At 34.3% G+C, this 25,398-nt stretch overlaps 1 long non-coding RNA gene across 1 annotated transcript in view; it reads left to right on the top strand.

Annotated features, from left to right (window-relative positions):
- The window catches only part of LOC132680287 (uncharacterized), a 39,543-nt gene that overhangs the window by 9,512 nt on the left and 4,633 nt on the right, over nt 1–25,398 (top strand). Inside the window, exon 2 of the long non-coding RNA XR_009610614.2 lies at nt 12,828–12,873. This is a non-coding gene — a long non-coding RNA (uncharacterized LOC132680287). The remainder of the gene's footprint in view (nt 1–12,827; nt 12,874–25,398) is intronic.

Genomic DNA, 25,398 nt, shown 5'->3' with positions numbered 1-25,398 from the left:
ACTTACGCAACATAACACCCCAAAACAAATAATCCAGTTAAGAAATGGCCAGAAGATATGAATAGACATTTTTCCAGGGAAGACATCCAGATAGCCAACAGACACATGAAAAGATGCTCAACATCATTCATAATCTGGGAAAATCAAATCAAAACCACAGTGAGATACCACCTCACATTTGTCACAATGGCTAAAATTAACAACACAAAATTAACAGATGTTGGTGAGAATGGGGAGAAGGAGGAACTCTATTACATTGTTGGTGAGAATGAAAACAGGTGCAGCCACTCTGGAAAACAACACAGAGATTTCTCAAAAAGTTAAAAATAGAACTACTCTATGACCCAGAAATTACACACCTAAGTATTTACACAAAGGATACAAAAATACTGATTCAAAAGAGCACATGCACCCTGATGTTTATAGTAACGCTATTAACAATAGCCACATTATTGAAAACGCCCAAACATTCATTGACTGATGAATGGATAAATAAGAGGTTGTATATATGCATGTGATACACACACACATACACATATATATGTATATACATACACACATATACACAATGAAATATTACTCAACCATCAAAAAGAATGAAACCTTGCCATTTGCAATGACTTGGAGGGAGCTACGGTGTATTATGCTAAGTAAAATAAGTCAGAGAAAAATAAATGTCATAATATTTCACACATATGTAAAATTTAAGAAACAAAGCAGATGAGCATAGGGAAAGGGAAAAAAAGAGGGAGGCAAACAATAAGAGACTCTTAACTATAAAGAATAAACTGAACGTTATTGGAGGAGAGGTAGGAGGGGATGGACGAACTGGATGATGGGTTATTAAGGAGGGCACTTGTGGTAAGCACTGGGTGTTCTATGTAAGTGATGAATCACTTAGTTCTACTCCTTAAACAAATATTACACTATACTTTAAGAAACTAGAATTTAAATAAAAAATTTAAATAAATATGTGCATACTAAATGTACCCTTATTTGAAATATTTGTTAATAAAATATTCATGCATGATTGTTAACAGAAACAGTGAGATATTTTTGCAAATTTTATACTTTCTTTAATTCTTTAGTTACTATAAGTTAAAACAAAATCTAAGGCATTGTACTTTTATCTATACAGTTTCATAAACATACATATTCTATAATACTAGTTTTAAAATGACCTCTACAATCCATTCTCCCTACCTTATTTTGTATATTAACTTAATTTTGTCACACTAGGTATATACATTTTATGAGAGTAGAGAATGCATTTCTTTTGTACACTGCCATAACTCTTGCACCTAGAAGAGTGTCTGGAAAAATAGGCATGGATATTAGTTAAACAAATAAATATAATACCATTATGACTTGCATGTAGGTTGTTTAAATAGCACCATTTGTTTAATTTTTGTAGTATGATATACCAACAAAATACATATCTCAAAGTTACCATGTTTTAAATATATAAAAGGATTCCAGCATTTTAACAGTCTTTAATGAAATGGCTAAAATGTATGCTATTACTATTAAGACTTTTACCATTTCATAAATGAGAAGGAGTACTTGAATTAATTTTCTCTTAGTGAATACTTGTAAAATTCAATTTTTAAGCTGTAAATGTTATTGAGTTAAAGCTTTAAAATACTATGTAATAACCTCCTTTTTAAGTCATTGTGGGTTGCACAGGAATTGGTGTACTTTGGTGCTACTTAACAATCTGAGCTTTGAATCAACACAAACCTGGGTTCATATCCCAAGTTCTGCCAAATATTTATGTGACTTTGGCAAAATTTTAAACCTCTAGAAGTTATGGTTTCTTTCTCTGTAAAATAATGACAATAATAATACATAAATTTTCGAGTACTGCATGAGATTATTCATGGAAATATTTAGCATCTTGCCTGGTATGTTATTATTATTATTGACAAACATTGATGTGAATTTCTTAAAATTTTGTTCCATAAGAAGAATTAAGAAAGTCTTTTTGCTGTATTATCTGCCATGTCCTAAAAGATGATACCCTGAATCTGGTACTTTGGCTATATAAAAACGTGTCTTGTTTATCTTTGTTTCTCTAGGGATTAGTTTACTCATTAATTGAACAAATAGTTGTTACAATATCAGTATGAATAAAGATTGGCATTTAAAAAATGCTATTATTGAATCAATAGTGTATAGTAGTCGCCTTAAGAAAGATAATTTAGCGAGTGACTACAGTAACTATGACTCAAGAGCTCTCAAATGCTGAAAAATCTTTAATGTTAGTAAGGTAATATACATTTACACTATGAAAACACCTCAAGGGGAATCATTAATTATAGAGACTCATAGCAGAGTGAATATACATACATGAAAAGTTGTGGAGACCTGTGATACTTTTTTAAATGCTTTTTACTGGGGGGGGGGGGGGCGCGGGGAGAGAGAGAGAGAGAGAGAGAGAGAGAAATAGAGAACACATGCACAGGAGTTAGGGAGGGGCAGAGAGAGAAAGAGGATGAGAGAGAATCTCAAACAGGCTCCATGCTGTCAGCGTGCAGAGCCTGACATGGGGCTCGATCCCACGAACCATGTGATCATGATCTGAGTAGAAATCAAGAGTCTGATGCTTAACCAACTGAGCCTCCCAGATGTCCTGAGACCTGTGATATTAAAGCAGAGTTACCATGTTAAGGAAATTGTCTCCTCTATATCTTATGTAAATTCTTGGTAGTGTCCTACTTTTCACAATAGAAAAGAATACTTTCTTAGAGTTTTTATAAATCTCGATCCACTTACTTCGATAGCTTAAAAGTAAATTATCACTCTAAGTAGATATTCAGATACATAAGTGTATCCCAGGAAAAACATTTTCAGAGAAAGCTGATACACACATGATTTTTGAAAAGTTAAAAGGCAATGCCATTAGTTCTGTATTTAAGTGTTCAAATAATTTCTAACACTTGTTGCACACCATAGTTTTCAAAATGGAAAAAAAATAGTAACTTCTTCAGCATTTTAAAAGTTTTGTTGCATATTGACTTCCCTAAATGATCACCAGCATAATCCATTGATCAAGTAAGTCACCTCCTGGATGGAGCTCTAATACTGTTTCAGAAGAAGAAATTCACCAGAAGATTTTTATAGGGATTTAGTGTATGAGCTCTAGTAAATTAAAGTAGGCTATTTAAGGGGCACCTAGGTGGCTCTGTTGATTAAGCATCTGACTCTTGATTTCGGCTCAGGTCATGATCCCAGAGTTATGGGATCAAGCCCTGCAACAGGCTGAATGCTGAGCGCAGAACCTGCTTGGGATTCTATCTCTCCTCTTCTCTCTCTGCCCTTCCCCTGCTTGTGCTCTCTGTCTCTCTCAAAATAAATAAATAAACGTTAAAAAAGTAAACTGGGTTATTTAAACCCAAAATTGTTTGGGATCAGGCAAAGTTTATAACATTATGTTTAAGAGTGGCAGACACAATGAAGTGAGAGTTGCAATTAAAATATGGTTTGAGAGGTTCTTTAATCTTGTGAACAGTTTTTATCTGTATTAATAGAGTTTGGAAGATTCTTCCCTCGGAAAAAAAAAACATAACGTTATTATTTTGTTCATTGTCATCCTGGGCAATAATTTTCCAAAACAATTCTTTATTTATGTTGACCTAGATGGGCTTTTTTCTTTTTTTCTCAGTTGTATTAGTTAAAGTATATAGATACAGGTGTTCTCGGTTTCCGGTGCCCATTCTTCTCAGACTTACAAATCTGTTTCAAGTATTTTATAATATAAGAGTTCTAATAGAAAAGAGAACCTTGAATATTCAAATGTAAAATGTGTAGATTAGAAGGATGATAAACCTATAGTTAATTAAGGAAACCATTAATTTATAATTAACACTCAGATAAATTCAGCACTTTCAGGGGACTAAAGAATGCATGCACATGTGCACGTGCACACACACACGCATACACAATAGGGCCTCTTGTGAAAGCTCCTTTAGCCATAACTATTAAATACCTTCTATGCAGAAACTAGTAGACCTTTTGAATAAAATGGTAATTATATCTTAATCAGCAATAATTTGGTAATAATCCTAGTCTTTTAAAATTGGAAACGACTGCCAGTATGGAAACATATCCAGAAAATCAGTTATTGGGTTGCCTGGCTGGTTCAGTCAGTAGAGCATGCAACGCTTGATCTCGGGGTCATGAGTTCAAGCCCCACGCTGAAGGTAGAGCTTACTTAAAAAAACAAACAAAAAGCAAAACAGAAATTCAGCTAGAAATTGGAAGCCTTTAGGGAATATACAAGGTTTTCTAATGTTAGAATTCTTGAACCACAAAGCAAGATAGTCTGGATTATATTATTTCAGAATCAAATTGGTGATAGAAATAGTTGTGCTCAAAGTGGAACTTAGTTTTTACCTTATTTTTTCTCCCTACTGTTGCTACAATGTGGAAACAGTGGTACATGCAAACCACCATATAATCAAAAAAGAATTTCAAAGTGGCCCATCTACATACTTTAAGTTGCAGACAACCTGGTAATTACACAGAGCCATCCATTGGCTATCATTGACATACTTAAAGGTTATCAGTGATTTCTGCATTTTCTGTTACCATTAGTGATTCAACTAGAACTTATGGTCTACAGGATTTGGAGAGAAATTGCAGGATGAAAATATCACTATGTCAACACAATGCAAAGATGATGATCTAAATGTATTCTGATTACCCAGTTTTATTCAACAACAAGGAAAAGTGGTTGTGCTCAATAAGGCTTTCCAAAAATCAGTGACAAAAGCTTAGTGCCTCTCTCCACATTTCACACTTAAAATACCTTGCTCTAGTTCCACATTTGAAACTATTTCCATAAATGGAAACAGTTACCAGTACACAAGGCTGTGGATACCACCAGTGAGATCTGAGATGTTGAAGTTTGTTTCTTTGGTCCCTACAGTTTTTCCTTTGTTCCCATTTGTGTTACACAGTGGTATGTGAATGCTTTGAGAGAAGGTTGAGTTATTCAGAATACATTGAAATCTAAAGGACTACATTTTAAATACGATTTGGAAACTATGCACCATGGAAAACTTGCACCATGGAAAACTTGAAAAGATGCATAAAAGATGACTTTAAGCATCTCAGGCTGGGTAGAAGTAGCGGTCAGCATCAGGTGAATTAAAACAGTAGTAGACTGGCCAGAGGAAGACAGCTGCTTCTATGTAAGGGGTTCTCTGGAGGTAGCGACGTTCTTCTGAGTTTAAATGTACTTTTTAGGGGCGCCTGGGTGGCTCAGTCGGTTAAGCGTCCGACTTCGGCTCAGGTCATGATCTTGCGGCTCGTGAGTTCGAGCCCCGCGTCAGGCTCTGTGCTGACAGCTCAGAGCCTGGAGCTTGCTTCGGATTCTGTGTCTCCCTCTCTCTCTGACCCTCCCCCGTTCATGCTCTGTCTCTCTCTGTCTCAAAAGTAAGTAAACATTAAAAAAAAAAATTAAAAAAAAAAATAAATGTACTTTTTATTTCTGATAATAGAAGTTTAGAAATTGAGTAACACCTTAATTATAAGTATATAGAAGTAAAATTAAAGAATTGTGTGTTTTCGTAGGAAGCAGGAATACAGGACTAGACTTCTTGATCAATTTTAGCTGTTTTCTTAAAGGCAATTTTCATTTATTTTTGATAGCTCCCTCTACTTATATTGGATATGGTTTAAAGTATATCGGTCTCTGAAAATGTGAGTAGTACTATTATTCCCAAATGGCTGAAGCAAAATGGGGAAAGAAAAGCCTCTTGGTTGGGTGAAAAAGCTAATCCAGTTTTTCCTGTTCCTATTGAACTTGAAGCAGAATGAGAGGACCAAGGCCAATTTTTTTCTACCTACCTGGAGTTAATAATGTGAGGATAAATTGAAATTACTCTTTGTAACCAACTCATGATTACTACCAAGAGGAAAGATAATCAATACCAGGCAAGATGAGATCATAGTCAGTGATGACTTCTAACCTCATCAACTTTTAAGGTCTTTGAGTCAAACATGGCTCTTGGAGAACTGAAATGAAAAATAAAGAGAGAGTGAACGAGAAGAAGAAGGTCACTGCCCTCAATTTCTTTCATTAATTTGCTTACCATACAAAGAAATAAGTGGAAATGACTGACAAATGTTATCTGTGAATGCTTTAGATTTTGTACTTGTTGTGTTGTTTTGTTTGTTTGCCTCTTAATGTCATGGCTTTATGTGACTACCAGTTGAATATCTGGGCATTAAAAGCCATGGGTGATAGACTTTTAATTAAGATTATTACTAGGGTATACTATTGCCTATGATTTTATATTTGTTGAGGATTTAAAACAAAAAACAAGAAAATAAACACATTTCTCTGTTAATACCTGCCAAAAGTTAGACCAAAAATACTTGTTTTATTAGAGAGATTTGAACTGTCTTCTTTTGTAAATATCCAAACTTATGGGATCATTCATTTGAGAGACAGATCAGTGAACAATATGTTACAAACTGGGTATCATGAGAGAAATCCACACATAGTGTCCAAATTTATTCGATAAACCATAAAATATATGTAGTAGCTCTGATGATAGTAATGCATTTAAATGTTTATAAAAGAAAATATTTTATGTTGGCAGCCACTTTCGTAGCACTAGAAATTATTTAGCCCTACTAAAATATTAAGCCGTGGTTAAAACTGAAAATAAGCTGAATAACCTGTTGAATTACATAAAAACACAAAATGATTAAGAATGATAGATATAATATTTTAAAGCAGCATTTATTTAAACATCTACATTCCCCCCATGTTTTATCCGAGGCTCTCTCATTACTATCCGAAAAAGAGAATATTGCTGTTCTGCTATGTTCATTTATTGTCATTAGACATCCATTTGAAATTGTCAGATAAGTCAGCATCATTGAAGGTAAATTTGGCTTCTCTTTTCTCATGCTTCATGGACCCCCAAATTCTGTCCCATCATTGATGTTTCATTGCCCAGGCCTCGGATCCTGTTGTTCAGGAGATGAATGAAGTGTTACTGAGACAATTTCAGCCCTTGAGTCACTTTATAAAATTAAATACTCTCTTTTGCAAAGGACCTTCCTGGAATATTAAGGTGTTTGTTTGTTATTTGAAGAATAGCAACAGTAAAGTGGAAAATACCATTTGCAGTGGTAATCTTAGTAGTATTGACTTTCGCTTTTAAGTGATTATCATGAAACATTCTGTGTCAGATCCTTATATCCCAGGTCCTTGTGCAGATTTCCTCCACTGTCTGAAAGTAGACCCTTCCTATGAAAACTTTCATAAACCAAATATAGTGAAGTGCAGGAGCAGTTGCCATTAATGTATGTGGGAAATTTTTTGAGCATTTCCAGACCCCCCAAATACCCTCTTTTAGGCTTTTCTGACACCTTGGGACACATCTTACTAATGGATGGTCAGAATAAGTGGAGATAAAAAATAGATGCTCACAGACACAGTGCAAAAGCTCTGGTGGCTTGATGCTAAGAACCTGAGTGTAATTCCAGGGAAGGAGCTTGGCAGTGCCCCTCTCACTGCTTAGGATGTGTGTTGTCTCTATGACTTGCTGCAAAACAAACACTGAATGCTGTTTTTGCTTTTAGCCATTGTTTGCAAAAACAAAATTCCTCTTCAGATTTCTTTTGGCTAGTGAAGAGAGGTATTCATGGAGGTCATTTCTAAAGGTGAAGTGGAGTAACACGAACTTTCCAAAAGCAGGGATACCTGTATCTTTAACTTTGTATCATGCATTTTAGCATAATTATTTTACACAGAGGACAAATGAAGCTTTAAAAAGTCAAATAAACAACATGTACTAGTTAAAGTTACAGACTCAGGGTTCGGAATTCAAACTCAGATCCTTAGGTTTCTAAAAATTGCTCAGTTTCTAATCTGACACTGAGATAATCTAGGTTTACACTTCAGATTGCTGATGAGTAAGATGTGACACAGAGTAAAATTTGTGCTACCTTTCTGTTTCCTGTGATAGATTCTTTGATATGCTGATTTTTAGCATTGCAAAACACATTTGGGGAATAAATTCCATTCCTTTATGTATCCATCATTAATTACATGTCAATGTCTATGGAAGACCAGTGACAAATAAAGCTTTTGTTAAACTTTACTAGGTCATCAGTGAAGTAGACAAAGGGAACACAATTTGAAATGCTCACTTGGTAAATTTTCCTTTCTGACTTGCCTTGGTGTTCATTTGGCTTTTTGGGCAAAATATGTTATCATATTGGGGGGGGGGAGTGGGCATTTCTTACCCTTTGTTTCCTATCTCCTCTTTTATTTTCTCATTTTCTTAGTTTTATTTTTTTTGCAATTGTCCTCCTTACTAGAACTAATTTTTTTTTTAAGTTATGGGGTTGAGATATAGTTTGTGATCTTTTCTTGCTGTGAAATGCAATACTTTATTGAAGCCTTCCATATCTCACACAGATGGGTTAAAACTGAGAATTGGATAGGGGCGCCTAGGTGACTCAGTCAGTTAAGCAACTGACTCTTGGTTTTGGCTCAGGTCATGATCTCACAATTTGTGACTTCAAGCCCCACATCAGGCTCTGTGCTGACAGCATGGAGCCCTCTTGGCATTCTTTGTATCCCTCTCTCTCTACCCCTCCCCTGCTCACGCACGCTCTCTCTCTCAAAATAAATAAATATACATTAAAAAAAATTAGAATGGGATAAGATAAAAAAGCATATCATGAAGTGTTTTTATTCGGTACCCCTCAAAAAAACACACAGATAAACATGCACATACAGATATACCCACATACAGGTAAATGTACAAACTGCCACTTTGGGTATGAATTTGTTCTGTTAATAACTCTGGGACCCCCAGCAATTTCTGGACCTTGATATCATACTCCCTAAATAAATTTGACTTCATTTGTTAGTGCATCTTCATTGTTTTATAAGCATTTTGAATCTTCATAAATTATTTTAAATATTTTAGAGTCTTACAACATAAGAGATTTCTATGTTTTCTTAAAAATATTAATTATACATTTGATTTTTGAAATGGCAGCAGAGAAAACAGTTGCTAGGGCATTAAGTTTAATTCACAAGATCAATATTCTCATGTTAGATACCCAGAAGTCTGGACAGAACCAGGGATATGGCCTCTGTGAAACATACACTTACTGAATAATTCTTTGTGTTACCAACTTCCCAAATATTTTAAGAGATTTTATCATGTGAGATAGGGACTTTATGTAAATATATTTCTTTTTCTTCCCCATTTCCTACCTATATCTCTTCAAGGACACCAATAAACTTTTGATTAGTACCATGGGCATTTCTAACTTCCTATATTCAGGTTTCTTTTACAATGAATTCTGTCATGAGCTGGACTACACAGTTTTCCCTTACATTCTAACCATAATTCATTATACTCTTGTGATTTCTTTATAACACTTTTTCTTGATTTGCAGGAAACTCTTCAAAAGCAGGCCATCAATCACTGAACATGTGCATGAAGAAATGACCTTCATGTCTGTTTCTTGTTCTAAATAATTTCTCTCTCCTTGTACAAATTCTTCAAGGTAGTATAATTTTTTTAAGCTTGTTGTTCCAACTTTTTGCTGTGATATTGTAATCAAGTATTGTAGGATATCTATGTGTGTGAATGCATGATACATGTATTTATTTATATTATATAGGTATAAATATTTATAGAAGGCAGATTAGTTTACTCGTTATTTTGCTTCTTGTTTGTAATTTTTTTAGTTATTTAGGTAAGAAGACAAGATTATGAACACATCATGTAAGAAGTTAAACAATGTTTTTGTGTTTATATAGTTCTCTTCTGAATGTTTTAATTGTTTTGAATACCTAATGATGTGGTCCACCCAGTGACTTTTTAATTACTTTAAATAGTAATTTTTTATAATACTCTTACAGAGGGTAAAAAGTGTACCATAAAGTAGTGTTGGATTTTTTGATGATTATTTAAAAAATTTTTCAGTATGTGAGGAATAAATGTCTGAGCATAGGCTTTACCTGTAGGCAGACTAGAACCATCATAGTTTCCTAGTATCTGTTGATTAGTCAGGTTAAGCTAGATTATATTATTCTGTAGTAGGCAGCAATCCCAAATCTTAATGATTAAGTAATGCAAAATTTTCGTACTTAATCATACTATGAACCTAGCATTATTTGATAGATAGTTTGGTAGATTCTACTCCACATCGTCAGTTGGAGATACCCTCTGAGGGAGATTTACCATTGTGTAACTGAAGCATCTGGAAGACCTGATCTTTTCATTTCCATAGATGGTAAGAAATGTGTTTGAGAGTCTTAAATTGTCAATTAACTACCTTGGCACAGAAGGTCATATCTACCATAACTGTACTATAACCATAACTCTTACAGTCCATTGGCTAGAACTACATATATGGTCCTACCTAGTTGTAAAGAAGTAGAAAAATGTTTTTCAGCTATGTATTTCCAAGATAAGAGGGAGTCCCAGGGGAGTCTTTATTGAAATGTAAAATTATTCCATCATATTCATGCGTTATTTCTCAAGAAGTTTAAATAAAAATTACAAGTGTCTGACAAATTTTATTATACTATTTTAGTTTTATATTAAATTTTACTTTACATTTTTAAAAAATGTTTATTTTGAGAGAGAGAGAGACAGAGACAGAGCATGGGCGTGCACATGAGTGGGGGAGGTGCGGAGAGGGAGACAGAGAATCCCAAGTAGGCTCTGCACTGTCAGCACAGAACCCAATGGGAGGGGCTCACTCTCATGAACCGTAAGATTATGATCTGAATTCAAAATCAAAAGTTCAATGCTTAATTGACTGACCCACCCAGGCACCCTTATACTGTTTTAATTTTAAACATTGATGAGATTCACCAAAGTTTCTTAAATTCAAATTATTTGACTATGCTTATTCTCCTCATCTTTTATTGTTTGCTTATTTGTATTATGTTAACTGATACTAGTAATTTTAATTTTAATAATTAACTAACTTTAATCCTTATTTGACATGTATGTCTTTCTAAATTAATATTTCAGAATTACATAGTTTACTTTTGCTAGACATTTTAGTATGAGGAAATGACTAATTTCAGATCTCTTTTTTGTTATTGAGAATAATATTTGTAAATTACCAAAATTAAGAACCATCCATATATTTTCATTTACAAAATATATTTCCTATACTTTATGTTTTTTATTTTTATTTTTTTCAAATTTATTTTTGACGTTTATTTATTTTTGAGACAGAGAGAGACAGAGCATGAAGGGGGGAGGGGCAGAGAGAGAAGGAGACACAGAATCGGAAGCAGGCTCCAGGCTCTGAGCCATCAGCCCAGAGCCTGATGCGGGGCTCGAACTCACGGACCGCGAGATCATGACCTGAGCTGAAGTCAGACGCTTAACCGACTGTGCCACCCAGGCGCCCCTATACTTTATGTTTTTTAAAAGAAACCATGTGTTTTATGTTATTTCCTTAGGTTAATAAAAAGGAGTCTGTAAAGAATCCTTTGATGTTCATACAGTTTTGTCTTTCATGTGCTGTATCAACACTTCTGTACAGCATTGCACAACCACATCACATTATGTTAATTTATGTAAACTATCAACCATTTTCTTAATTTTATCTAAAACACCTCTGTGTGGTTAACTTAAATAGTTCAGCCAGTACTTTTTGAGTATCTATTAATGTTCAAAGTATTGTGATAGCTGCTGCAAGTACTAGGCCAACTTGATGCATATAATATATTTGAAGAGATAAAGCATTTACACATGCATTTGTTTTGGTGTTTTATAGCTAGAGAGTTCATTTTCAGAACTGCATAGTAAAAGAGAATTATGTTCACAGATACGGATAAATCTCTCTTATCTGTGCATTTATTTAGGGGTGTACATAATTCTAAAAACAAATTGTTTAAAACCATTTACATTTCATTTTGGAATATTTAATACAATTTGAAGCAGTGGAATAAATAATAATCTGATGTATGTATTGCTTGAATTAAAGCTGGAATTGTCTGTGAAAACCTGTATTATGGACGAGGGCAAGGATGATCTTTGTGTACTGGAAGCTGAGGAAAGTTAGTTTAGGATTCAAAACTTAATATAAAATATCCTCCAAGTGAAAAAACCACACAAGAACAAGTTGGAATTTTCCTACATTTATAGCTTAATTGAAGAAAATAGAAATACTTAACTTGCCTGACTTGGATGATCTGATAATAACCAGTATTGGAAGTACACTGGCTAAACGCCAGTTCATAGATTATATCTCCAGATTTGCTCCTTGCTGTTACATGTATGCTATTTATCAAAAGTCTTGTTTTCAGTCACCAAGCTCTTATATATAAGAAAGCTATAGCCTGCCCAATTTCTAAATCTAATCCTACAAAGTAATATACCTTCCAAAGACTTAACTGTTTTACATATTTATGAATTTCTCCACAGGCCCCCTGAAAGATTCATTTCTCAATTGTGTCACAAGGCATCACAGTATAATGCTTGGCTTATTTTCCCATCAAGTATTGTTCTACAGCTACCTGGTGTTTTCTATTTGCCATTGTCTAGAACAAACTGAGGATGCCGTGTTGACCCAGGCTGCTCAATGTGCAGGACTCATGCCTGCAAGCACTGGGACTCTATAAGACTTATCACTGTGAGTTTCTGTGTCATATCACCAGCTCATCTGCAGAAATACATTCTGACTGAGTAACCCTGAGGTAGACAATGCTTAATTCTCCATTTCAAAATCTTCCAGGAATGGAAAAATGATTCAGCTGGAAGGCATCTGCCCTGTCAGCACCCTATTATCCTAACACTGTGTTTACTCTGTTACAGGTTTCAGTTATCCTTACACAGTTTGATCATTTTTGAAGCTGGCCTGGTATGTAACTTAACACCAGTTCACAGTGTGTTTATGATTGGTTTTAACACGATACCTATAGATTTACCTACATCTGTTTGCCTAGTTTCTCTAGTCTCTACTTTTGAGAAATATACTTAGTAAAGAAATAATGGGAGGATAAATTATTAAAAACAGAAAAACCATTTGTTAAAAGAATGTAGTTATTTTAGTCATTACTAATTACCAGTGTACTGAAATAAATGCATCCACTGAAAAAAGGAACATTTCTATAGATGCTACACACACACATGCACTTGTGTCACATACACAAATACACATATACATGTATAATTTCACATACACACAGGTGCTGTCTACAGTGTGTTAATGCATGTCCATAAGATATAGAATTATAGTAAGAAATTACATTAAGAAATTTAATCTTGCTTACAAATAAAATAATCCAATTTACCAGTTATTAAGCATTCCATTTTCCCACATCTACTTATAAAATATTCTGTGCAAACAAAAAATCATTAATTTCTAATACCATGGAAAACACTGCAATTTTTTTTTTCATGTTAGTTTGAAATGACAGTTCATTTTTTAGAAAGTAAAAAAAAAGGGTAAGGGTGTATAAAAGCAAAAAAAATCTCATTTTCAGTAGGTTTAATAGTTGGCTTTAAAATTATGTTTTTCTTTATAAATTTAGGTAATATGGTTTATATCAAATATTAGCAACACTGTCAGCATTAAGATAACATTTCTTTTTGTGACCACAGTAAAAATTAATAATTTAATATATATGTATTTGAGTTGAATCATTTAATTGTTTCATTATTTACTTAATCATTGAATAAATATTACTTAGGTCCTTATATTAAAAACTTTCTTTAACATATTATAGTTTTAAATTTTAGATATATAATATCAAAATTGTAAATATGTTGGTGTTAGTTTACTCTTCTGTTTTTCCTTTTGTGGCTGCATTCTTTTTCAACACCTTTTAGATAGAAACTGATGAAACTCTGTTCCACATTGTGCTAAAATGTTTTCAGAGTTTGGATATAATAATGAGCTTTCAAAGTCATTTTATTGAAGCTTTATTTTTTTGTCTAGATTACATACAGTCTACTTGATTAATTTAGGATGTCTTAATAAAAACTTATTTAAAAGAAAATAATGTCAGCTGACTTCATATTAGATTCAAAATTAGGTCACAGTTTATTTATTTGAAGGATCATACCTTTGAATTGATAATATACATATGTTGCTATGAGTGGATGAGTTTTCTTTATAGCTTTATTTGCAATTCAAATTAACTACATGTTTTATGATCATATGTGTAGATATACATTATTTTAATATCATTTATAATCATATGCATGTATATGTGTGCATGTATGCATGTGTGTATGTACATTTAAATTTCTCAGAAGTACTGGAACACAAACTTGGTTGCTTAAAACATAGTTATAAAGACTAAGAATCTGAAATCAAGATGTTATGGGAGGGGTTGCCAGGGAAGGTGGTGGTATAGGAGGATCCTAAGCTCACCTCTCCCATGGATACAACTAGAAACATTCACATCAGTGTAACCCAGAAAATGACCTGAAAACTGGCGTAACAGACTCTCCAAAGTGAAATATAGAGAAGAGGGTAGAAAGAACTGAAATGTGGTTGGGAGCTAAATGGTCCCACACAACTGTCCCCAGGAGGGTGGGACACTAACATGGAGAGGTGAGAGGACCAGTCCCTCACACTAAGCATCCCAGGTACGAGGAACCCACATGAAAACCAGAGGGGCATAATTTTGTGAACTTTTATAATCAACAGGACTTAACACCTGGAACTTTAAAAATCTGTGGGCTTAGCTCTGGAAGAACCCGGGAGGTAATAGGAAACTGAGTCTCTGCCCATAAAGAGGACAGCAAACAGTCCCATGGAGATACAGCATAGAAGCAACAGTTTGCAAAATGCCTGGGGTATATGGGATGGACATTTGCTTACTAATCTCAGAGCTTGTCCTGGAGGGGCAGGGATGTTTGGGAGATTTCTCAGGAAAAGAGAAGCTGGTAGGTGCCATTGTCCTCCTCTGCCCCCAACCCTGGATATAAGGATAACTTCAGGAGCCAGCACATAACAGCATTCTCCACCTAGCTTGCTAACAGCTTTCACTGCCCCCACGTACTTCTTTGGATACACTCCCACCAGCCTAGCCAACCTTGGCAGGGGTTTTGGATGACTGCAGGGCCTCTCCCACAGTGGACCAGTGTGGACTTTGTTAACACTCAATGTCCAGTCCCCTCATTCTCCCACAAACCTGCTTCCTCCAATATGTTCTTAGCCAGAGCCCACCTAAAGTGGTGCCAAAAGCCTGACAGTGTGCAAATAGCCCAGACCGGGATCAGTACCACTCCAAAGTGATGCCTGTCCTGGAGAGAGGGGAAGCTAAGCACACACACACCAGTCCCACTATGGCAGCAACAGTGAGCTGGGGGCAGTCATCAGGTCAGACTGCAGGCTCTGCCCACCAATGAAGACTTCTTAGAGAACAACATAAGGAATACACTCTGAAGTTTGGTGCTACTGCATCTCTGGTAAGCACTTAGTCTAACTCAACGCCATCCCAAGGTAGCCTCAGATTGACTCCTTAATAACACAGGGACAAAACCCTGCTCACAACTGGCAAAGAGAGCTGTTGCAGATGACTGATGGCAAAAACAGATCAGCCACGACTGAAGATGCACACAAAACACATAAAGAGGCACCCGTGAAGCTCCAGGTGAACAGAGGACACTATAGGGTACTACTGGAAATCTTTATATGGCCACTACTTGCAAGAGCAGGAAACATGGCTGATTTTCCTAACGCATAGAAACAGACAAGGAGTGTTAGACAAAAAAAGGAGGCAGAAGAATATGTTCCAAATGAAAGAACAGGTCAAAAATCACAGAAAGAGCTAAATGAAACATAGATAAGTAATATGTCTAATAGAAAATTTAAAGTGGTCACAAAGATACTCATTGGACTGGAAAAGAGTGTAGGAACTCAATGAGATCCTCAACAAAGAGATAACAAAAAAGAACCAATTGTAGATGAAGAATTCAACAACTGAAATTAACAACATACTAGATAGAATCAGTAGTAGACTAGAGTAAGCAAAAGAATTGATCAGTGACTTGGAGGACAGAATAATGGAAAGCAATCAAACAGAGAGAAAAAAAAAAATAAATGAAAATGGACTTAAGGAACTCAGCAACGCCAAGTATAATAACATTCACTTTATAAAGATCCTGAAAGGAGAAGAGAAAGAAAAAGGGGCAGAAAACTTATTTGACCAAATGATAGCTGGAAATTTGTTGAATCTCGGGAAGGAAATAGAAATCTAGATCCAGGAGGCACAGAGAGCCCCAACAAAATCAACCCAAGGATGTTCATACTAAGAAACATAATTATTAAAATGACAAAAAGTAGTGATGAAGAGACAATTTTAAGAGCAGCAAGAGAAGAAAAAAAAAAAGTTACATATAAGGGAACACCATAAGCCTATGAGCTGATTTTTTAGGAGAAACTTTGCAGGCCAGGAGGAGGGGAATGAGCTATTCCAAATGCTGAAAGAAAAACAAAAACAAAAACAAAACAAAAACAAAAAACCCAAACCCAAACCAATACAAAAACTGCAGCCAAGAATACTCTATCCAGAAAGATTATCATCCAAAATAGAAGGAGAGAGAAAGAATTGCTCAGACAAAAGAGAACAATCCTACAAGAAGACACAACAATTGTAAGTGTTTATGCACCCAACATGAGGGCAACCAAATACACAAGGCAGCTAATAACAAATATAAAGGAAGTAATCAGTAGTAATTCAATAATAATAAGGGACTTTAACACTCCACTTAAATAGAAGGAAAAATCATCCAAACAGAAAAACAAGAAAAATATCAAACAATCTAACCTTATAGCTACAGGAGCTAGAAAAAGAAGAACAAATAAAACCCAAAATTAGTAAAAGGAAGGAAATAAGATTAGAGCAGAAATGAGTGAAATAGAAACTACAAAACAATAGAACAGATCAATGAAACAAGGAGTTGGTTTCTTGAAAAGATCCACAAAATTGATAAACTTTTAGCTAGTCTGATAAAAAAATATAAAAATACAAATTAAAAACAGGAGAGAGAGAGAGAGAGAGAGAGAACGAGAACGAGAGAGAACACTCCAATACAATGAGAAATGAAAGAGGAGATCTAACAACTGACACCACAGAAACACATAGGATTTTAAGAGAATATTATGAAAAAGTTATGGGACAACAAATTGGACAACCTAGAAGAAATAAATTCCTGGAAACACAAATCCCCCAAAAATGAATTAGGAAGAAACAGAAAACTTTTTAGCCCAATTACTCACAATGAAATTGAATCAGTATTCTAAGAACTCCCAATGAACAAAAGTCCAGGACCATACAGCTTCACAGGTGAATTCTACCAACATCTAAAGAAGAGTTTATACCTATTCTCAAACTACTCAAAAAAAAAAAAAAAAAGGTAGGAAAACTTTCACATTGATTTTATGAGGCCAGCATTACCCTGATATTACCCTGATACCAAAATAAGATAAAGAAACTACAGAAAAGAGAACCACAGGGTGCCTGGGAAGGTCAGTTGGTTAAAGTCTGACTCTTGGTTTTGGCTCAGGTCATGATCTCATGGTTCATGAGGTTGAGCCCCACATTGGGCTCTGCACTAATATCATGGAGACTGCTTACGATTATCTCTTTCCTTCTTTCTCTGCTCACTCCTCTCTGTCTCTCAAATAAGTAAACATTTTTTTAAAAAAGAACTATAGGGCATTATCTCTGATGAACTTAGATGCAGAAATCCTCAGCAAAATATTATCTAGCAAACCAAATCCAGCAATTCATCAAAAGAATCAGGGACACCTGGGTGGCTCAGTTGGTTAAGTGTTCAACTCTTGTCTTTGGCCTAGGTCATGATTTCATGGTTTATGAGTTTAAGCCCCATATGGGGCTCTCTGCTGTCAGCACAGAGACCACTTTGGATTTTCTGTCTCCTTCTCTCTCGGTCACTCTCCCATGCCTTCTCTCTCTCTCTCTCTCAAAAACAAACAGACAAACAAACAAACAAACAAACGTTAAGAAAAAAGGAATCACCACAATCAAGTGGGATTGATTCCTAAGATGCAAGGATGGTTCAATATTTATAAATCAATCAACATGATACATCACATCAGTAAGAGAAAGGATAAAAACTGTGATCATTTCAATAGATGCAGAAAGCATTTGACAAAGTACAACATCCATTCATGATAGAAACCCTCACAAAGTCAGTCTGGAGGAACCTATCTGACATAATAAAGGCCTTATATGAAAAACCCCCAGGCAACATCATACTCTTGTAAAAAATGGATTGCTTTTTCCCTAAGGTCAAGAGAAAGACAAGGATGTTCACTGTCACCACTTTTATTCAACATAGTACTAATGGAAGTCTTAGGTACAGAAGTTAGACAACATAAAGAAATAGAAGGCATCCATATTGGTGAGGAAGAAGTAAAGTTCTCATTATCTGCAGATGACATGATACTATATACAGAAAATTCTAAAGACTCCACCAAAAAACTACCAGAATAAATGGATTCAGTGAAGTTGCAGGATACAAAATCAATGTACAGAAATCTGTTGCATTTCTATACACTAATAATGAAGTAGCAGAAACAGAAATTAACAATCCTATTTACGATTCCACCAAATATTATAAGATACCGGGGAATAACCTTAACCAAGGACGTTAAAGACCTATTACTTTGAATATTATAAAACACTGACGAAGTAAATTGAAGATGACAGAAACAAATGGAGAGATATTCCATGCTCATAGATTGGGATAATCAATATTGTTAAAATGTCCACACTGTCCAAAGCAATCTATAGATTTAATGCAATCCCTATCAAAATAGCAATGATATTTTTCACAAAACTAGAATAAATAATTCTAAAATTTGTATGGAATTACAAAAGACCCCAAATATCCAAAGCAATTTCCAAAAAAAGGAAGAACAAAACTGGAAGTATTCTAATTACAGATATGAAGATATATTACAGAGCAGTAGTAATCAAAATAGTATGGTACTGGCATAAAAAAAGACCTGGGGCACTTGGGTGGCTCAGTTGGTTGAGCGTCCAACTTCAGCTCAGGTCATGATCTCACAGCTTGTGAGTTTGATCCCCACATCGGGCTCACCGCTGTCAGAGCAGAGGCTGCTTCAGATCTTCTGTCCCCCTTTCTTTGCCCCTTCCCTGCTTGTACTCTCTCTCTCTCTCTCTCAAAAATAAATAAATCTTAAAAAAAAGAGAAAGAGACCTATAAATCCATGGAACAGAATAGAGAGCTTAGAAATAAACCCAGTTTTATATTGTCAATTAAACTTTGACAAAGGAGACAAAATGTGCAATGGAAAAAGACTGTCTCTTCAAAAAATTGTGTTGGGAATATTGGACAGTTATGTGCAAAAGAGTAAAACTGAATTACTTTCTTATACCGTACACGTAAATAAACTCAAAATGGATTAGAGACTTAAATGTGAGACCTGAAAGCATAAAAAATCCTTGGAGTATTTCCCCTTAATTTTTACGTCTTTATTCAGTTATAATTCATGTTGTATAAATTTACTCATTTATAATGTACATTTCAACGATTTTAGTATATTCAAAGAATTGTGAAGCCATCACTGCAGTCTTAAGTTGAGAAAGAACATTCTGATCACCCCCAAAAGGAACCTGTGTTCATTAGCAAACTTTCTCCTTCACTCTATTTCCCTGTGTTCTAGTCCTAGGCAGTCTTTCATCAAATATTTGCCTGTGTATATTTCTCTGTTCTTGACATTTCCTATAAATGAATTTTCATAAGATGGAGTTTTTTGTGATTGGTTTATTTTGCTTCCTTTTTTTAAAGGTTCATCCATGTTATAGCATGTATCATTATTCCTTTTAGTGCCAAACATATGCTATTGTATGGACACAAACCACATTGTGTTTATCCATCCAGCAACTAATGGACATCTGGATTATTTCCAACTTGTAGCTATTTTGAATAATGTTCTATGGACATACTAGTAAAAGTACTTCTGTGGGCATATATTTTCATTTGTCTTGGGTACATAAATAGGACTGGAATTGATGGGTCATATGATAACTATGTTGAACATCTGAGGAAATGTCAGGGCATTTAAAAATTGCTGTACTATATTACAGTCCAGCTACCAATGTATGAGTGTTCTAATTACTGCACAGTCTGCCAACACTTGTTACTGTTTGTCTTTTTTATTATAGCTATTCTTGTTGGTGTGAAGTGGTATCTTATATGGTTTGATTTCAATTTGTCAAATGACTAATGATATTGAGCATCTTTTCATATGCTAATTGGCCATTTAAATATCTTACTTGGAGAAGTATCTATTCAAGTTTCTTTTAAAATAATCTAAACTCTATTTTTAATTCCATTTTATGTCTTTTTATATGTAAGTTGTAAGATTTCTATATATAATGTGAATAAAATTCCTATATTGGATATGTGATTTACAAATAGTTTCTTTTATTCTGTGGATTATTTTTTTCAGTTTTTTGGTAGTATCTTTGTAGGGGAAACATTTTTAATTTGGATACAGTCCAGTGTATCTCTTTTCTGTGTCACTAATTAAATTATCTCTTTGTTTTCACATTTTAGTCCTGGTTTACCAGGTATAGTTACCAGGTCTGGTTACCTGGTTTCTCCAGGTTTCCAGAAAAAATAATGGAATTTCAGATAAACAACAAATAGTTTTTTCTGTATAAATATGTCCCAAATATTGCATGGCATACACTTATACTAAGTAAATAGTTCCTTTTTATTTGAAGTTCTATTTTAATTGGTCATCCTTATGCTGTGTCTTTATTTGTAAGAGATAGCCACCTATTAGTAGGGAGCATGGAATAGGGTGAATAATTCTTTAAAAAGTTGAAAATACTGAGATCAGTAGGCCTAGATTCTGATTTCAGTTTTTTAAATGATCCGGTGGGTCATTTTGCTTTACTTTGCTGCCTTTACATGTAAGGCAAGTGAGGAAGATAATGCCTGGCCTCACTTTCTTCACAGAAATGTTGTCAGAATGGATGAAGCAATGTACACATAAGCACAGAACATCTTGGAAGACAAATACTCTATAAAACTGTAGTATCATCATTATTATTATTGTTATATTATAGAGAGAATTTCGAAAAGTCAGCTGGCTGAATATATTATAGTAATCTTCTCCAAAAGAAAAAAAATAAAAAAACACATTACAGTATAGATTTAATGGCTTTGTCTTCTATTTTATTCAGCACAGCATAAGAATATAGATGTACAAGTTTTGGATTATGAAAGTGCATTGTTCTCTGTTTTCATGTTGCCTTTATGGCTTCTTAGTCTGTACCTAACAGTATGTATGCTATTGCACTTATACCTCTCCTTCAATTTGTAAAAATCACTAAGCATAGTCAGAGGTCCTACATTTTTTAGATTTTATCTTGTGTATTTTTGTGTATGTGTATGCATATGGATAGTGGAAATGGTGTTTTTTGTGCATTAATAATATGTAATATACTATATCTGATCTGATGAGGCTGTGATGGCTCACATATTTAATAAAACTATCATGTTAGTTTATATTTAGATCCTGATTACTTCTTATAATGAAAATATCATATATAACTATGAGTTTATAATTTACACAGTAAATGTTGGAATGAACAATCATGGAAGTCACCTTCGCAGGCATTCTTTATGTGAAATATGGGATTGTGCAAATTCACTAATTTTTAAGCTGTGTCTGCATTCTAATATCTTTTGAATATGCAGAGTGTTTAAGACAGGTAGGAGGTGAAGAAAAAGAAACTAAATTCTAGGATCAAGTGATAGCATATATATGGAAATACATACTATATACACACCTACATATATATATATATATATATATATATATATATATATGCATGCATATCTCTCTCTCTCTCTCTCTCTCTATATATATATATATATACACACACAAACACATACATAGGTTATACATATACACCTATATTTCAAAACAGAATATTTATAATTAGAACATTTATAAAACTCCATACCACTATTTTAAAATTGTTTTTATTTTGGGGGCACTTGGGTGGCTCAGTCAGTTAAGCGTCTGACTTTGGCTCAGGTCAGTATCTCATAGTTCATGACTTTGAGCCCCATATTGGTCTCTGTGCAGACAGCTCAGAGACTGGAGCCTGCTTCAGATTCTGTGTCTTCATCACTCTCTCTTCCTCTCCCACTTGCACTCTGTCTCTCTTTCAAAAATAAATATTAAAAATATTAAAATTGTTTTTATTTTTCATTTAATTTTTATGTAACTCCAACAAAATACTAACTTTTGGATGTAATTCACAGAGTCAAGCACATAATGTAATAAGGCTAGAATCAGGTGACATTTAGAAAAATAAGTCAATTGTGAGTAGTTTTATGTCAACATTATATTTAATTAAAAATATTCATGGGGTCCCTGGGTGACTCAGTCTGTTAGCATCTGACTTTGGCTCAGGTCGTGATGTCACAGTTTGTGGCTTCAGGTCCTGCTTCGGGCTCTGTGCTGACATCTCATAGCCTGGAGCTTGGAGCCTGGAGCCTGCTTCAGATTCTGTGTCTCCTTTCTCTCTGTCTCTCTCTGTCTCTCTCTCTCTCTCTCTCTCAATCTCTCTCTCTCTCTTTCTGCCCCTCCCCCACTTGTGCTGTCTCTCAAAAAAATAGAAAAGAAAAGAAAAAAGAAAAGAAAAGAAAAAAGAAAAGAAAAAAAAGAAAGGAAAAGAAAAAAATTATTCCTTACCTGGGGCACCTGGGTAGCTCAGTCTGTTAAGTGTCAGACTCTTGATTTTGGCTCAGGTCATGATCTTGTGGTTGGTGCGTTCAAGCCCCATGTTTAGCTCATGCTGACATCCTGGAGCCTGCTTGGAATTTTCTCTCTCCCTCTCCCTGTGGGCCTCCCCTGCTTGTGCTCTTGCTCTCTCTCTCTCTCTCTCTCTCTCTCAATCTCTCTCTCTCTAGGGAAAAAACAATTCCTACCTAATTTTTAATTTGTAGTTAAAATTAATTTCCAGTTGTTACCTTCTAATATTTTCCTTAAAAATGGAACTTAGATTAAATGTATTTTAATGAAGATCACTTATGGTTTTTTTGTTCCTTTTTTTTACATTTTTTATATATGTATTTGAATTTGGAATCTTCTTGCTTAGGAATTTTATAATTAATACAATTCTGGGCTTTCACATGGAGAAGTCTTAAATTTACCTTCTCTATGCCCTTATAAAACAGGCATTTTATTTTTGTTTTCATCCACAAAGACATTTAATATTTTGAAGCTGATGTGTCATATTTGGTTGCCCTTGTCATATTACATCAATCATATTCCTTTCAGTGAGACATAATCTGATTTTAGTTGATGAACATAACTTGATTTGAGACAATAGAGTCCCATCTTCTATAAAAGGTGAAAGAAAATAAAAGCAAAGGTAAAAATTTTAAGATTAAAAACAAACTAAAATCCTTTGTCATGGAGCAATTAGAATATACAACGGAAAATTTATGTTTTTCTTCTTGTAGTCTTCTCAGTTTCATTTGTATGTGAATGTATAAGTTCAAAAGAGTCAAATGTGTAATAAAACATTGAATATTGTGTATAATTTTGAATCAGATGCAATTATGACTGTAGTAATAAGCATAAAATTGCTGAATCAGATGCAGTGATGGCCATAGTAATAAGCATAATAGCTTTGGTATATAGAAAACCTATTGTTTTTAGTAAAGGTATTTTGTTTAATTGTTGATGAATTTGCTACATACATTTAATTTTTTAAAATGTTTATCTTTGAGAGAAAGAGAGATAGCATGAGCAGGGAAGGGGCAGAGAGAGAGGGAGACACAGAATCCAAAGCAGGCTTCAGCCTCTGAGCTGTCAGCACAGAGCCCGACGTGAGGCTCGACCCCACAAACCGCGATATCATGACCTGAGCTGAAATCCAATGCTCAACAGACTGAGACACCCAGGCATCCCTCTTATATAGATTTAAGCAATACTTGTCTCTACCAGTGAATGTTTCAGTAAGTCATGTTGCATTTTGTATCTCTTTAATTTTTCTACAGATTTAAATTTTCTCCAATCATGTGGAGAGATACGTTCAGACATTTTCTTCAACATTTCAGATTGATCATTGAAGAATCTGTACTCCTTATCAATCAGACCCTACCATTTTGCCATTGCAACTACCTCTTCTGCCCCTCACTTTTTGACATCTAAATTTTATTGTTATTAAATAAAATATTCCTGTGACAAACATAAAACAAATTTATAATGCCCCTCTATTTTTTATGAGGGTAATGATATTATTACCAAATTCAGAATACGAAAAAAATCCCAAAACTTATGAAATATTGTGGGCTTAAATTATTGTATAAATATTTTATTTTTTAATTAGCCCGCCTAGAAAATAAGGCATCACTGCTTTTATGGGATATCCTGCTTACAAATTTTGAGTATTTTTATGTTTTAACTTTTAGTTTGGGATTAAAAGCATCTTCCCCTATTCCTATTTTCTAACTGCATATTTTCCTTGGTGAGGTGTCCATTCAGATTTTTGCCTACTTTTTAATTGGGTGCTTTGTTTCTTATTGTGGAACTTCAGCAAGTCTTTGTACATTTTAGGTACAAGTACTGTATCAGATACATTTTTTGTAAATATGTTCTCCCAGTTGTGGCTTATCTTTTAATTCTCTTAACTATGTCTTTCACAGAGCAGAAAATTTTCATTTTAATGAAGTCCAACTTTATAATTTTTTCTTTTACTTTTGTGTTATATCAAAAGAAAATCATATAGGTTTTCGCCATTATGTTCTCCACGTTACTTTTTAGAAGTTTTATAGTTTTCCACTTAACATTTAAGCTCATCTATTTTGAGCTAATTTCCATGAATGATACATGTTTTGTGCCTATGTTAATATTTTTAAATGCAGATACTCAGTTGTTTCAGGACCATGTATAGAAAAGACTATACTTTCTCCATTGAACTTCCTTTGCTTTTACATCGTAGATTAGTTGACTGTATTTTTGTTGGTCTATTTCAGGGCTCACCATTTCATTCCATTGAGCCTTTTGTCTCTTCTTTCACTAATACCACACTGTCTTGATGGCTGAAGCTATAGAGTGAGTCTGGAAGTTGAGTAGTGTCAGTCTTCTCATTTTCTTCAATAGCATTGTGGCTATTCTAGGTCTTTTGTTTGTCTCTATAAACTATAAAATCACTTTGTCAATAGCCACAAAGTAACTTTCTTGGGAATTTTATTAGAATCATATTAAATACATAAATGAATTTGAGTATAACTGACATCTTAAACATTATTGAGTCTTCAAATCTGCGAACGTGGAATAACTCTCCATTCATTTAGATTATTTCCATCAAAGTCTGTAGTTTCTCTCTTACATATCTTGTACATA

Source organism: Panthera onca, chromosome A1 (genome assembly GCF_046562875.1).
Source record: "Panthera onca isolate mPanOnc1 chromosome A1, mPanOnc1 haplotype 2, whole genome shotgun sequence".
Lineage (NCBI taxonomy): Eukaryota > Metazoa > Chordata > Mammalia > Carnivora > Felidae > Panthera > Panthera onca.
This window is presented reverse-complemented; position numbering and strand designations above follow the sequence as displayed.